Raw genomic sequence first — 15,094 nt, 5'->3', positions numbered from 1 at the left:
GCAACAGAGGCGACCTGTTCTTCGAACGGCGCAAAGAACCGTCGGCATCTCGGCGTCACAACCGAGAACATTGGACGTTTCAATAGTCGCGTCAACACGGACCCTCCCAACGTCCATTCGCCGCAACATCAGCCCACCAAAAAGAGAGTATTACATTAAGATAAACGTAAAAAGCTGGGGTAGCTCAGCAGGACAGGCAGCATCTGTTGAGAGAAGGAATGGGTTACGTTTAGGGTCCTGACCCTTCTCTCAGTAATTCAGTAATGCATTAAACCCGAAATCAAATCCCTGTTGTCGATTGTCTCAAATCTTGGCAACATATTCAAAAATGTCTAATTCGTAAATATCTAAAAAAAATTGTGAGTTAGGTAGATTATATTTATTGGGGAGTTGTTCAAAGGAGATAAAACAACCATCCAAAAACAAACCACGAAAAACTGATAATCCCTTCTTGCACAACAGAAAGGCTTGATCAATACTAGAGGGTTCAAAGGGGAAAAACATGTTCAAAGCTTGATGCGCTGTGGTTCAGCCTGGCAGAGCTCAGTCCATGTGATTGATTGATGGTTTGATTGATGATTTGATTGATGGTTTGATTGATGGTTTGATTGATTGATTGATTGATTGTTTGATTGATTGGTTGATTGGTTGATTGATTGATGGTCTGTTTGATTGATTGATTGATTGATTCCTTGATTGATTGATTCCTTGATTGATTGATTCTTTGATTGATTGATTGATTGATTGATTGATTGAGTGATCGATCGATCGATCGATCGATTGATTGATTGATTGATTGATTGATTGATTGATTGATTGATTGATTGATTGATTGATTGATTGATCGATCGATCGATCGATCGATCGTTTGATTGATTGATTGATTGATTGATTGATTGATTGATTGATTGATTGATTGATTCCTTGATTGATTGATTCCTTGATTGATTGATTCCTTGATTGATTGATTCTTTGATTGATTGATTCCTTGATTCCTTGATTCCTTGATTCCTTGATTCCTTGATTCCTTTGTTCCTTCATTCATTCATTCATGTTCTGGCTGCGTGCACTATCTATATCTTTAAAAATACAAACTGTTTGCAGATATTCTCCAAAGCCTCCTGCGGATCAGAATAAACGATACTGCATTGCCCAAACTCTCCTTTACCCTCCAATGAAGCATCATCGCGTTGAGTCTCCTGTGCGTTGAGTCTCCAGCTTGCCCCCACATCCTTTCCGTACTGGGGCAAGCAGAATTACAGACAATATCCAGAAATGCTGCCAAACATAAATGCTATTAAACTGCCACATGACTTCCTGACTTTTATGTTGAAAGCTCCGACCCGGGATGTGAGCTCATTAATAAAACAACGCGATACCTGTGTTTCGTCACTCGCACTGAGAACCAATCGGCGTTCGATTTCCCTTTGTCTCCGCGTTCCACGCCAACGGTTAGTTCGCTTGAAGCCAATCACAGCGCGTTCAATCGGGCGGATACGCTGGCAGCCAATCACAGCGCGTCCCATCTGCATTGAACGTTCTATCGGGCGAGGTATAAACGGCGCGTTGGGCGGATGCGACACATTGTCTGGAGCTGCCAGATTGGATGCAAGTTCATGTTGGGTTCGCCAGGGGCGGGGCTGGGTCCGTCAGTTCAATCTGGTGAGGGGGAGAGCCGGGCGACATCCCGAGGACCGGTACGTAGAAAGCACCCGTTGTCAGGGTCGCTCCCATATGTGTGCCGCTGCAAGAAAGCAACACTATCGCTGCGCCACCGTGCAGCCCTCAATCGATAAGGGCATTAGAATCATACAGTGCGGAAACAGGCCCTTCGACCCAACCTGCCTACACTAGTCAACATTGTCCCAGCTACACTAGTCTCACCTGCCTGCGTTGGTACATATCCCTCCAAACCTGTCCTGTCCATGGACCTGCCTAACTATTTCTTAAACGACGAGATGGTCCCAGACTCAACTACCTCCTCTGCCAGCTTTTTCCATACACCCACCTTTTGTGTGTAAAAGTTGCCCCTCGGATTCCTGTTAATTTTTTTCCCGTTCACCTTGAACCTGTGTGGTCTGGTTCTCGATTTAGCCTGCTCTGGACAAGAGATTGTGCATCTACCCGATCTATTCCCCTCATTAGTTTGTACACCTCTGTAAGATCACCTCTCATCTTCCTGCACCACAAGGAATAGAGACCCAGCCCACTCAACCTCTCCTATAGCTCACACCGTCTAGTCCTAGTGGGAGAAGAGGGTACGGTAAGGGGGATACCGTCCTTCAGTCGCTTCCTGGGGAGGATGCGACTATTACTCGTCACTTACCCCCCCCCCCCCCCAGCGGCCTACTGGATTGGCGCGGCCTCTCCTGCCGGGATCGACCAGAGCTCCAGCAGCAGCGGCGCAGCGTTGGAAACATCGCGGGGCGGGCGATGCCTTACTGTGGATCGCCGTTTCGAGCCCCGGAGTGCTGGACTTGCTGCACCGACATTGCGGAGCTGTGGTTCGCGGAGCTCCCAACGCGGGCGGCGCTGATCTACATCGCGGAGTCCTGCGACTCCGCCCGGCTCGGCCTGCGGACTTGGGAGCCGCGGACTCCGGTGGGAGGTAGCTGATCTGGAGGTCCGGGCCGCTGAAGATGTTCTCCGTCGGGTTCGGCGTCGGTGTTCCATCATCACGGCGTGAAAGCCTGAGCATCGGGCTACCCATGGCGGCGACTGCAGTTGCTCGGGAGGCCACGACCACGGGTGAACATCTGGGAAGATCGGAGGAGAGGCTGGCTGGACTATGGTACCTTCCTCAACTTTGGTGCCATTGTGTTGTGTTGTGGTTACGTTGTGTCGTGGACTATGCTTGTTCATTTCGTTGTCCCTAATATGAGATAATGACAATTAATTGAATACAATACAATACAATACAATACAATACAACATCCTCGTAAATCGTTGCTGAACCCTTTCAAGCTTGAACATATCTTTCCTATAACATGGCACCCAAAAATAGGGCACAATATTCTAAATACGGTCCTACCAACGACTTATGCAACTGCAACATGACCTCCCAACTTCCATATACATTATTCTGACTGATAAAGGTCAATGTGCCATAAGCCTTTTTGACTACCTTATCTAACTAAAACTCGACCTTTAAGGAACCGTGCACCTGCACGCCTAGAGCCCTCTGCCCCACAACACTCCTCAGAGCATTGCCATTTACTGTGTAGCTCTTTCCCTTGTTCGACGTCCCAAAATGCAACACCTCACACATCTCAGTATTAAATTCCATCACCTATTAATGGTCCTTCCCTCTTCCCGCCTCCCCTTGTAAAATCCATATATAGTTGAAACCCCATGAGATTTTTCATATTCCCAGTGGCCAAAGACATTTGACCTTCCCGATGCTCCACCTGAGTGCTTCGCTCCTTTTTGTATATTCCACCGGGACCCTGTCCCATCTCAACATCCTAAAACTTACTTGTATTTCATTTTGTGTGGGAATGAACTACAGATGCTGGTTTACCACCGAAGATAGACACACAATGCTGGAATAGCCGCAGTCATGAAGCATCTCTGTATAAAAGGAATAGGTGACGTTTCGATTCGAGGCCCTACTTCAGACTCATCAGTTTCCTTCAAGTGTTTTTTTGTTTTTCAGAGATACAGCGCGAAAGGAGTCCCGTCGGCTGGCCGAACGTGCGGCGACCAGCAATTACCCTACCTCAAAATTATCCTACACACTAGGGACAATTTGCAAACGCCAAATTAACCTGCGAACCTGTAAGACTTTGGAGTGTGTGAGGAAGCCGGAGCAAGCTGGGAAAACCGACGCGATGACAGGGAGAACATATAAACTCCGTGCAGATAAGCACCAATAGTCAGAATCGAACCCGCGTCTCAGACGCTGTAAAGCACCAGCTGTACCGCTGCGCCGCCGAGGTCGTTTCCTCTTTTCTTATTGACTGGATTTACCATCCAAGCTTCTGGAAAACAGCCATCCGCATTCTTCATGTTCTGTGGAGCACGCCAGAACTGAATTTCCATCACCTCGTCTTTAAACGACTCCTACATGTAGGATGAGGACTTACATATGAACAGCTGCTCCCAAATTACTCTCCCCACTCTCTGCCTAACAATGTTGTTATTTTCCATTCTCCGACCTCAAATAAATCGACAAAACACTCGGTCAAAATAATTTTATCATCATAAGTATAATATCTATCAACATAATCTATTAAATCTGTATTAAATTAAACTTTTAACTACTAAATTAATACATTTTATTCTTCCTCTTCCCCCCTTCTCTCGAGGTCGGAGGAATCCACGGTCACCTCTTGGTAGTCCTTCTCCAGCGACGCCCTGTCCTCCCGCGCGTCCTGGAACTCTCCTTCCTCCAGCCCCTCTCCCACGTACCAGTGGACAAAGGCCCGCTTGGCATACATCCTGTCGAACTTGAGGTTGAGGCGGGTCCAGGCCATGGAGATGGCGGTGGTGTTATTCAGCATGCAGAGGGCGCGTTGCACCTTGGCCAGGTCGCCCCCCGGCACCACCGTCGGGGGCCGGTAGTTGATGCCCACCTGCGGCCGGAAAAAAAATCTTACTTCTACTAAATTAATTCTACTTGCACAAATATGCTTGCATTATCAGTTTAATACTGCGCCCTCAAATTGCACAAATTGTCATTGATTAATAGCTTAGCGATTCCATTAAATAAATCTCTGGATGTAATTATTCTCCAGATTGCAAGCTCCGATGCATGTGTGTTAGAGCCATGAAGGTATGATGCTATGCAGCTGGGAAGCGTGCTCTTCCAACCACCTTTTCCATGCCCCACAGTTGGCATATTGGGCTTTTCTCATTTGCATGCGACTGCCCTTTATCCTTCTAAACTCTTCCTGTGCATCCTATGTTTTGGGAATTTCTATCTATGCTTTAAATGTGGCAAACGGAAGGGTTTCTAGCTTTACCTGACAACTCGTTCCAGATGCGGACTACCCTCTGAATAGATTAATTGGTCGGGAGGTCCTTCTTAAATATCTCATCTCTCGCCTCACGTAGAGGACGTCCAGTTTTGAGATGTCAAGATGAGAGTACATATTATCCATGTCCCTCGCTTGCACGCCAGGATATGTCCTGCCCCCTCAGATTTCTACGCCCCAAATAAAAAAAGACCCAGCCTATGTAACCTGTCCCATAAACACAAGGCCGCAAGGCCAAGGACTGTCCGGATGACACCATCCTGCACCCTTTGCAAAATATTCACACCTTTGAAGAAGGGGTGTGTGTGTCCTTCGGGTGCTGATATGATTTATTTGCAGAGTACAAATGGTGCCAAGGATGCATTCTGAGTCGTTGCATTTATGTTGTTATTCCAGCAGATGAATTAGACTGCATGTGTGTGCATGGAAACGCGAGCGTTGATCACACTCACCTTGAACCCGGTCGGGCACCAGTCCACAAACTGGATGGAGCGCTTTGTCTTGATGGTGGCGATGGAGACATTGACGTCCTTGGGCACCACGTCCCCGCGGTACAGCATACAGCACGCAAATGCACTTCTCCTGGCGAGGGTCGCACTTCACCAACTGGTTGGCCGGCTCGAAGCAGGCGTTGGTCAATTGGGAGACGGACAGTTCCTCGTGGTAAGCCTTTTCTGCAGAAATAATGGGAGCGTAGGTGACGAGCGAAAGGGGATGCGCGGGTAGGGAACCAGGTTGGTCTGGAACTCAGTCAGGTCCACGTTGAGAGCGCCGTCGAAGCGCAGCGAGGCGGTGATAGACGACACTAACTGTGCCGTCAGGCGGTTGAGGTTGGGGTAGGTGGGGCGCTCGATGTCCAGGTTCCGCCGACACACGTCGTAAATGGCCTCGTTGTCCATCATGAAGGCGCAGTCGGAGTGCTCCAGGGTGCAGTGGGTGACCAGCACCGCGTTGTAGGGCTCGACCACTGCGGTGGAGATCTGCGGCGCCGGGTAAACGGAAAACTCCAGCTTGGATTTCCTCCCAACTCACCGGTAGTCGACGGAGAGTCTCTCCATGAGGAGGGAAGTGAAACCCGAGCCGGTGCCGCCCCCGAAACTGTGGAAGATGAGGAACCCCTGCAGTCCGGTGCAGAGATCGGCCAGAGGGTGGAGAAGGGACAAAAGCTCAATTGTGTGACAACGTTTAAAGGGAAGGAGCGACACGAGAGGGTCATGATGCTCTCAACAGCCGGCGCAGAGCGAGATGGTTCGGTGAGTATCTCTGTGATAAATAGAGCGGTGATAATGAGTTATTGGGAACATCGTGGCCGCAGCACTCACGAATGCGCCGGTGCAACCGGATACATTGGCGCTGTAAACACGTGGAGCGGCAGTCGGTAATTTGCAGTCGCTGATTTGCAGTCGCTGAGCAACCTACCAGCTTCCGGATGCGATACAGGACCAGGTCCACGATCTCCTTGCCGATGGAGCAGTGACCCCGGGCGTAGTTATTGGCCGCGTCCTCCTTGCCGGTGATGAGCTGCTCGGGATGGAAGAGTTGCCGGTAGGTGCTGGTCCGCACCTCATCTGTAGGGCGGCATAAAGAGAGTTAACCATTGCCACACACTGCCCCCCCCCCCCCCCCCCCGGAAGGGAAGGACTTAAGAGAACGGCCAACAGGGTCTGCACCTCCCAACTCACCGATCACCGTGGGCTCCAGGTCGATGAATACGGCCCGGGGGACGTGCTTGCCCGCACCCGTCTCGTTGAACGAATCGTCGCCGCCTCCGATGGCCGAGTCGCTGGGTATCTGTCCATCCGGTTTGATCCCGTGCTCCAGGCAATACAACTCCCAGCAAGCGTTGCCAACCTGGACGCCAGCCTGGCCGATGTAGATTGAAAGACACTCGCGCTGATTGCGAGGGGAAACAGGCGGTGAGATGTTAGGGCGAGAGGTGAGCGTTGGTAATTTCTCGTTTACTGCTGCGGGCCGCGTGATTTCCATAATTCCTATTGATCACCACTTGGACTTATCATAGCCTGCTTGGCCCTGATCGCTCACCGTCCCCCGCCCAAATGACCACCTTCTCAGTTCCACCCAACTTTGCAATTCGCAGACTCTCCACGCTGCCTTCGCCGAATGTAACCCTCAAATTCCTCAAAATTGCATTCCTCGTTTCCCTGCCCAATATTACCCTGCGCCCTCCCTCCCCGCGTCGCCGTCTCATTCCCGCTCTCAGTTCCCAGTTACCCACCACGTTCCCATTCCTTGGGTGCGCTCTCCCCTTCCCGTGTCCGGTGTCTGTAGACAATCGCTTCCCTCCCCCGTGGATCCCTCGCCCGGGGGGAACACGCGCGTCCCGCGGACATTCTCCCGCGCGCTGACCATGTTGCTGCGCTCGCGTGGTTCTCGAGACTGTGACGCAATGCGGCGCCGCTCCGGTATTTATACGGCCCCCGGGGATAGAACGGTGGCGTTGGCCAAACGCGCGCCGATTGGGCAATGAGAACAATGACCTTGGTTGCCACAGGAAACAAACATAGAAGGTTCCAAGGCGCTCGTTGCTGAATAATCCACAGTGTGTGACGTATGAACAATGGACCTTCAGTGACGCAATCCATTGTCTGCCTTCACCACCCAGATTACAATCTATCAATTACAGCTGGAAATTAAAGTATCTGACCACATGCCTCCAAATGATACCTAGCGCCAACTATTTGACGTCCTAACCACATGCAATCAACTGGTCGTATTGATTTAGCTACTTTACCAGTGGAGAAATTGCTGCCGATCACAGCGAATGTGATGTTAATCCCACGTATACAAGAGATAACCATCAATTTCGCTCCATTAATCACTTCACAATCCGGGCTCCCCGGTCTATCATCGCACTGTCTAAGATCAATGGTTATTGATTGATTACCATCACGTGTGCTGCGAAAAAAACGTTAGGCGTACTATACAGGCAGATCACATCACTCCTCAGTATATCTGGTAGCGCAACACGAAACAAATGAGCAACGTGCAGAGTGTAGTGTCACATCTAGAAAATAAAACGAGCAGTTTTATTTTCAAGCATGAGGACCACAGGAAGGTAGCACACGAGAGGTCTGCTGGGAACAAGCTGTCCCTGAATCAGGTGGTACGTTCTTTCATGCTTTGGTACACGCTGTCCAACAGAAGTGGAGAGAAGAGTGAATGACCGGGGCTTAAGGGAGATAGGGGTTAGGGGGTGGGAGTGGCCCTTGATTGTGACGATGGCATGCAATTAGATTCCAATTGATAAATCGCTGATTAATAAAGTGCCATTGAACATCTTGATTGATTGAAAGATGTACTCTACAAATATGATGTCGCGCAATTTATCAGACACCCAGCAATCTCCGATTTCGTTAGGATGAATCACACGCATATCACATTGATGGCTTTATAGAGACAGAGAGTGTAGAAACAGGCCCTTCTGCTCAACGTCCTACACCGGCCAGCATGTCCCAGCTACACTGGTCCCACCTGCCTGCCTTTGGACCATATCCATCCAAACGTGTCACATCAATGTACCTGTTTAACAGTTCTTTATACCTTCGGATAGTCCCAGCCGCAACTATCCCCTCTGGCAGCTTGTTCCATGCAACCACCACGCTTTGTTTGAAAAGGTTACCGCTCAAATTCCGATTAAATCTTTCCCGCTTCACCTTGAATCTATTGGTCCTCGATGCCCCTACTCTGGGCAAGATATTCTGTGCATCTACCCGATTCTTTCCTCTCATTACTTTTAACACCCCTGTGAGATTCAAAAATCACAAATGCTCTTGAGACAAATTCAGACAAAGAAGTGTTTTTATTAATTTCATATTCTGCAGAATAGGTGCCTCTTTTCTGATGTCCCCTAGAGGCACACCGAGGATCGGGATGTCTTCTATCTTTATACATTTCTTTTCACTATTTTCACACCCATTGAGCTTCTTCCAGTCATAACATAAAACCCAGATTCCCACGAGAACGTCGTGGAACGTCCACCCAAACTTCTACTGAAGTATTTCTGTTGCTACTTTTTATCTAGAATTTCTCTCTGTTCTGTATATCGTTACTTTCTATTCTACTAGCAGTCTGGCATCTGCTGACACCTTATTTCTTTCTAAGTTATTTTACTATCCCTAGTCTAAATCAACCATATCTGTTAACTCTTTCCTCACAATCCATCCTTTTCTTTTTTGCTACGCACCCTTGATTTACACTATCTCCTCCTTTTCTAATGGTAGCAGAATATTCTTCACCTCCCTATCCTCCTCTCGTTGGTCATACTGTGTTCTGAAGGTCATCATGGTGGCAGCACTGTTCTTTGTCAGGGCTGTTTCTATCAATCGCTGAGCCAATCCCCGTACGCAGGGAATGATACAACATCCGAACAAACACAGTAACCCCACCATGACTATCACTGATGTTATGGCTGATGTAAAGATGTGCTTCCATTTCCCAAACCAGGAGTCTAGAAACCCAGTCCATGAGGTGTCTACTCCAGAGTTCTCAGCCAATTCGATAGACAGAGAGGTGAGACCTGCTAGGGCTCTTGACACTGACCCATCCGGAGCAGTGTTGTTGGGGATGAATGTGCAACATTGTTCGCCAAACATTGCACACACCCCTCCCTTCTCAGCCAGTAGCATGTCCAAGGCCATGCGATTTTGCCAGGCCATTTGGCTGGTAGCTGTCAGTTGTTCCGCTAATCCTTCAACTCCATCTCGAGTGTAATTTATAAAGCGTTGTTGATTGTAGTATAAGTAGTTGATCCAGTCCACGTTTTTATAAATTGTGGACCACCAGAAGAGTATGGACTCAAAGCCCGCAGCTATCTGATTTCTGGCTTTAAATTCATCGGGTACCCCTTTTGGCACCCCTATCGCATCTATATAGATGTGTGTGTCGAATGATCCTCTCACCTTTCTCTTTTGTCGTCGGCTTCCTTTATCGAGTTCTACAGCATGTTCTACTGCTATGGTGAAGGGCATCATCAGTTGTATGAGGGTACAGGTTCCTGTTAACCGGGGCCACAGGGTATTCTCCCCGCACCTCCAGACATCGGCTCTATTGACTATCTGCTTTTTCAGCCAGGAGCTATTGAACAGTGGCCCCTGTTCCTCAGCCGTTATGTTATACGTCTTATTGCAGTTGAGCACCTCCCCCATGTCCTGTCCCTCTGGGTTATTTCTTGTATAGCACTCAAACCCCTCCTCCCAAAAGGAATGGTAAATGGAGGAGGTCGAGGGTCTTCCCTTCGGCCCTTCGTATTGTTGTTGCTGGCCGGAAATAGGTAATGATAACTCTGGCATATCACATTCTTTGGTAAGAGGGGATTCGTGAATAGCTGTAGTATACATGTCATAGCCCTAGGTGTTCTATCCCAATTCAGGGGAAATGGTACTGGGACCAGCTGAGGCCTAGCTCCAGCGCAGGCGTAACAATTGGTTCGTTGTATACTTCTGGCTGTGTACATCATCCAGGCAAGCCAGGTGTTGGCTCCTATTCCCCCTGTTGGTATTCCTTTATTATATAACTGCCTTAATCCTGTTTCTCCTGCTACTATCATTATCTTCAGATCCTTAGACTCATTTTCCCTGGTGACATTGCTGACTACTGGTGGTGCTGGTGTTGCCCAGGGATCCCTATTCTGACTGTCATCTATCTTGAACACCTCTCCCCTATCCTCATATCTTCCCATCTTCCCATCTCACTTTACTTCTATCTCAAACTTCAGACATGCGTCCTTCCCTGTTTTATCTGCACATATCCAATACCTACCATTTTCCCGTATTTGGACACTCTGTATGCTCACATATACGCGTCCTGGCAATTTCTCGTTCGGGTTTTGATATACTCTCCACCTATCAGTTTGATAGGTGGTCCGATGCCACCCATATTTTGATGAAGTAAACACCGCGTGCCAATCTTTACAGGGATGGGTGCATACATACATTCTATAGCCGCACCACCATTTTCCTTTACATACATTAAATGGGATGGTGGTGGACCTTCTATTCTGTGGTATTGTAATTTTTATGCATGTTACATTACTTACAAGTTGGGTAACCACCCAACACACGACCCACCAACACGAAATCTTCATTTTTCCTGCGGGTTCTTGGTAAATGTTAAAGCCAATGGTTCTTCTCCTTTGCGCACAGTCCACGGGCTGATATCGTCTGGTGGGGCCTCCACAGGGCCCTTAACTCGACTTGCGTGAGTCCACCCTTTCTCTTTTGTTCGTACTGCTGTCTCCGTGATTAGTAATACCAAGTAGGGTCCAGTCCACTTAGCTTGCAGCTTTTCTTCTTTCCACGTTTTTATTAATACCCAGTCTCCAGCCTTGACTGAGTGAATCGGAAAGTCCAGTGGTGGGCTCTGGGCCAGCAATCCTTTAATTTTTAGTTCTGCAAGAGATTGGGACACTGCCAGTAAATAGTTCCTCATGATCACATCGTTCCCTTGTATTGTTGGGACTCCTTCTACCTTCCCTAAGTATGGGAGCCCGAATAACATTTTATATGGTGATATCCCTATGTCTTTACGAGGTGCCGTTCGGATTCTCAACAGGGCTATCGGAAGGCACTTAGTCAAGGGGAGTCTCGTTTCCTCTATCAACTTGGTGAGTTGGGTCTTTAAGGTGCCATTCATTCTTTCCACCTTTCCTGAGCTCTGGGGATGCCATGGTGTATGCAATTTCCATTCTATTCCCAGTGCTTCACATATCATTTCATGTGTTTTCGAGGCAAAATGGGTCCCTCTATCTGAGTCTATTATTTCCACAATCCCATATCTGGGTATAATTTGTTCTAATAATATCTTGGCTACCGCCTGTGAGGTGGCAGTTGCCGTGGGGAATGCCTCTACCCATCTGGTGAAATGGTCCATTACCACTAACAGGTACTTCCATGTTCGTACCCGGGGCAGCTCGGTAGAACCTATCTGTATTCTTTGGAAGGGCCTAACTGCTAATGGTTGTCCTCCTCCTGGGACTGCCCTCATGATTTCCTTATTAATTCGCTGACATATTACACAGCCCCTTATGACTTGTTTGGCCATGGTAAACATCCCACAGCAAGCGTAGGTTCTGAGGAGGGTGTCACAGAGGGCTTGTGTTCCCCAATGGCTTTGTCCATGTAATCTCCCTAATAACTCCCTCATTATTTCTTTGTTCAATAGCTGCTTTTCATTTGGTGTCCACCATTTCCCATTTGAAGTACGCTGAGCCCCCATTTCTTTCATGTTTTCCTGTTCTTTCTCACTAAAGGAAGGTATATTTTCCTCTGGTTCCCTTAAAGGCATTAGTGACTTCATTTTTACCATCTGTTCTGTGGCTGCTCTTTTTGCAACCTCATCCACTACCCTATTTCCTCTGGCCTCCAGGGTGTTACCCTTCTGATGCCCTGCCACATGTGCTATGGCTATTCGTTCTGGTTTTTGCAAGGCTTCCAGTGTCTGTCCTACCAATTGCTCATGAGCTAATTATTTACATCGAGTTGTTATCATTCCTCGCTCTTTCCAGATCTTCCCAAAGGTGTGTACTACTCCAAAAGCGTATTTTGAATCGGTATATACTGTTCCTTCCTTCCCCTCCAATAATTCTAAAGCTCTCATTAATGCATATAATTCACAAGATTGAGCTGACCAACTACCAGGCAGCCTGCCGCTTTCAATTTCCTCCATAGTTTCCCCGTCCACTATACCGTACCCACTATGTCTTTTTCCACCTATGCACCTGGAGGATCCATCTATAAACCACCGGCTGCCCTCAGCCAGAGATTGCTCTTCTAAGTCTTCTCTACTTTTTGTCTGTAAATCTATTATTTCACTACAGCAGTGTACTGGGCCCTCTTCCTTGTCACCCTGTTTCTCCGCTGGATACAGGAATTTCACTTGTCTGGAGTAATCATCTATCCACAGTCGACAGTATCCTATCAATCCCAGGAATTTTCGGTTCTCTTTCTTATTCTTTGGTATTGGTACTCCCGTGATCCCAGCTATCCTTTCAGGGTTGATTCGTCTCTTTCCTCCACTTATCAGATGTCCCAGATATTTTACCTCTTCTTTCACAAATTGAAGCTTGTTACGAGACACTCTTAACCCCTTCCTTCCCAAGAAGTTTAACAGGCTTATTGTGGCGTCCCTTACTTCCTCTTCTCTCTTTCCTGACAAAAGGAGGTCATCCACATACTGTAATAGTTGCGTTTCCCCGTGTCCTGGGAAATCCTCCAATACCTGCTCTAAAATTTGGCCGAATAAATTTGGCGATTCTGTATAACCTTGAGGGAGCACCGCCCACCGGAATTGTTGCTTTCGCCCGGTTTTTAGGTTTTCCCACTCAAAGGCGAATAAGTCTCTACTCTCTGTTGCCAGCGAACAGCTCCAGAAGGCATCCTTTCTCTTTCTCTTTCTGTCTGTGTCTGTGCCTCTCTCTCTCTCTCTCTCTGTCTCTCTCTCTCTCTCTCTCTCTCTCTCTCTCTCTCTCTCTCTCTCTCTCGACGCTGAATAGATTCAGGACTGGACATGGCCCCTGCTTGGCCAGCCTTCACAAATGGGGCAGCAGTCCAACCCCACGGCGTGCTTGTGGCACTCCCTTACAACACATCATTGAAGCATGCCTTCAACAAAGACTCAAAGGAGGACTTGTCACCCTTCATACAGCAGATCAAGAGGCAACTGCTTGGCTAAAGGACTTTGCATTCGCTAAATAAATAAAATCTCTCTCTCTCTGTCTGACTGTCTCTGTGTCTGTCTGTCTCTCTCTCTCTCTCTCTCTCTCTCTCTCTCTCTCTCTCTCTGGCTCTCTCTGTCTGTGTCTGTCTCTCTCTCTCTCTATCTATCTCTCTCTCTCTCTCCCTCTCTCTCTCTCTCTCTCTCTCTCTCTCTCTCTCTCTCTCTCTCTCTCTCTCTCTCTCTCTCTCTCTCTCTCTCTGTGTTTCTCAACTTGTATGTCTACCATAAAACAACATAAAAGCTGGTCATGTTTCATCAATTAACTTATTTCCAGTTAACTTTACTGACAAGAAATCTAAAAGAACATCAAGAAACGATTTTTACAACTCTTTTTCAGGTTACCAGGATACAAAGAGTTCATTTTTGCAGCGTGTTCGCAATCCCCTACGGCCCAAACACAGTGGGAATTCCCACCTCCGCCACGGGGCGTCTGTGTTCAATTTTACAACTTGCTCATTTCAACCATTTGTTACAAACATCCCCCTTTCGCGGCCTCTGCCGTCTTATCTGCTACTTTCGGGAATAACTCCCTTATCATCCTGTCTCAGGAATTTTCCTGTCCCTCAAGAATTGATCTAACTGTTCTCGTCAGACCTAATGAATCTTCAAGGAGGCAAATTCCCTTCTCCCTCAGGGTCCTCTCCTAGGTACCTCCCTCAGGGGTCTAATATCTACCGAACTTCTTATCTTCCCCTTCTGCCCGTTGACTCCCCGTCCTGTTGGCCGGGTGATCTTCGGCCCCTGTCTTCTCTTTCCCTTGGGTATTTTGGCCCCCTCCGGCTCTGCATTTTCTGTGGGTATCTGCTGCCCATATGCAGCTCTGCATTTTCCGTGGTTACTTCCTGCCCATATGCAGCTCTGCATGTTCCCCAACTGACTATAACTTATCATTGTTGGCTTCTCCAACCCCTGGGTATTTCCTGTCCTCCAGGGTCCAGCATTTGCCCCAACGGACTATTGGGCAGAATGCGGGGATTTGGCCCACAGCCTTTTCCCCTCCCTTCTGGGTTTGCCTTGCAGCCCCCTGAATCCTTCAGGGCGTTAACCACAAGGTCTTACATTCTTAATACCGTGTTCATCGTACCGTGTTCATCATTTTCAATAGCCCAGGAAGTACTTAATAGTCATTTTCCTACCTGGGTTCCATGCACTGGAATTACTCGATTGATTTTTCGCGATTTCCGACTACTCCCACTTCTTTGTCGAGTCTCTGTGTGGCCCGGATACTACTGCTTAAACAGCTGATGGCAAGCAAGGAGTCTGAGACCGCTGAACTCAGCAGGGTGCACCTTCCCTTCGTCCATCTACTCCCGTCAGCTGTCCAGAGTATTTGATCTCGGAAACGAACCCCCAAGTTGTGAGATTCAAAAATCACAAATGCTCTT

General features: G+C 48.0%; 2 pseudogenes; one reads left to right on the top strand and one right to left on the bottom strand.

Moving 5' to 3' along the window:
* The window catches only part of LOC116982259, a 192,100-nt pseudogene that overhangs the window by 56,444 nt on the left and 120,562 nt on the right, over positions 1-15,094 (top strand).
* LOC116982262 lies at positions 4,278-6,962 on the bottom strand (annotated as a pseudogene).

Source organism: Amblyraja radiata, chromosome 16 (genome assembly GCF_010909765.2).
Source record: "Amblyraja radiata isolate CabotCenter1 chromosome 16, sAmbRad1.1.pri, whole genome shotgun sequence".
NCBI lineage: Eukaryota > Metazoa > Chordata > Chondrichthyes > Rajiformes > Rajidae > Amblyraja > Amblyraja radiata.
Note: the sequence above shows the minus strand (reverse complement) of the source record. Positions and strands in the feature narration are given on the sequence as shown.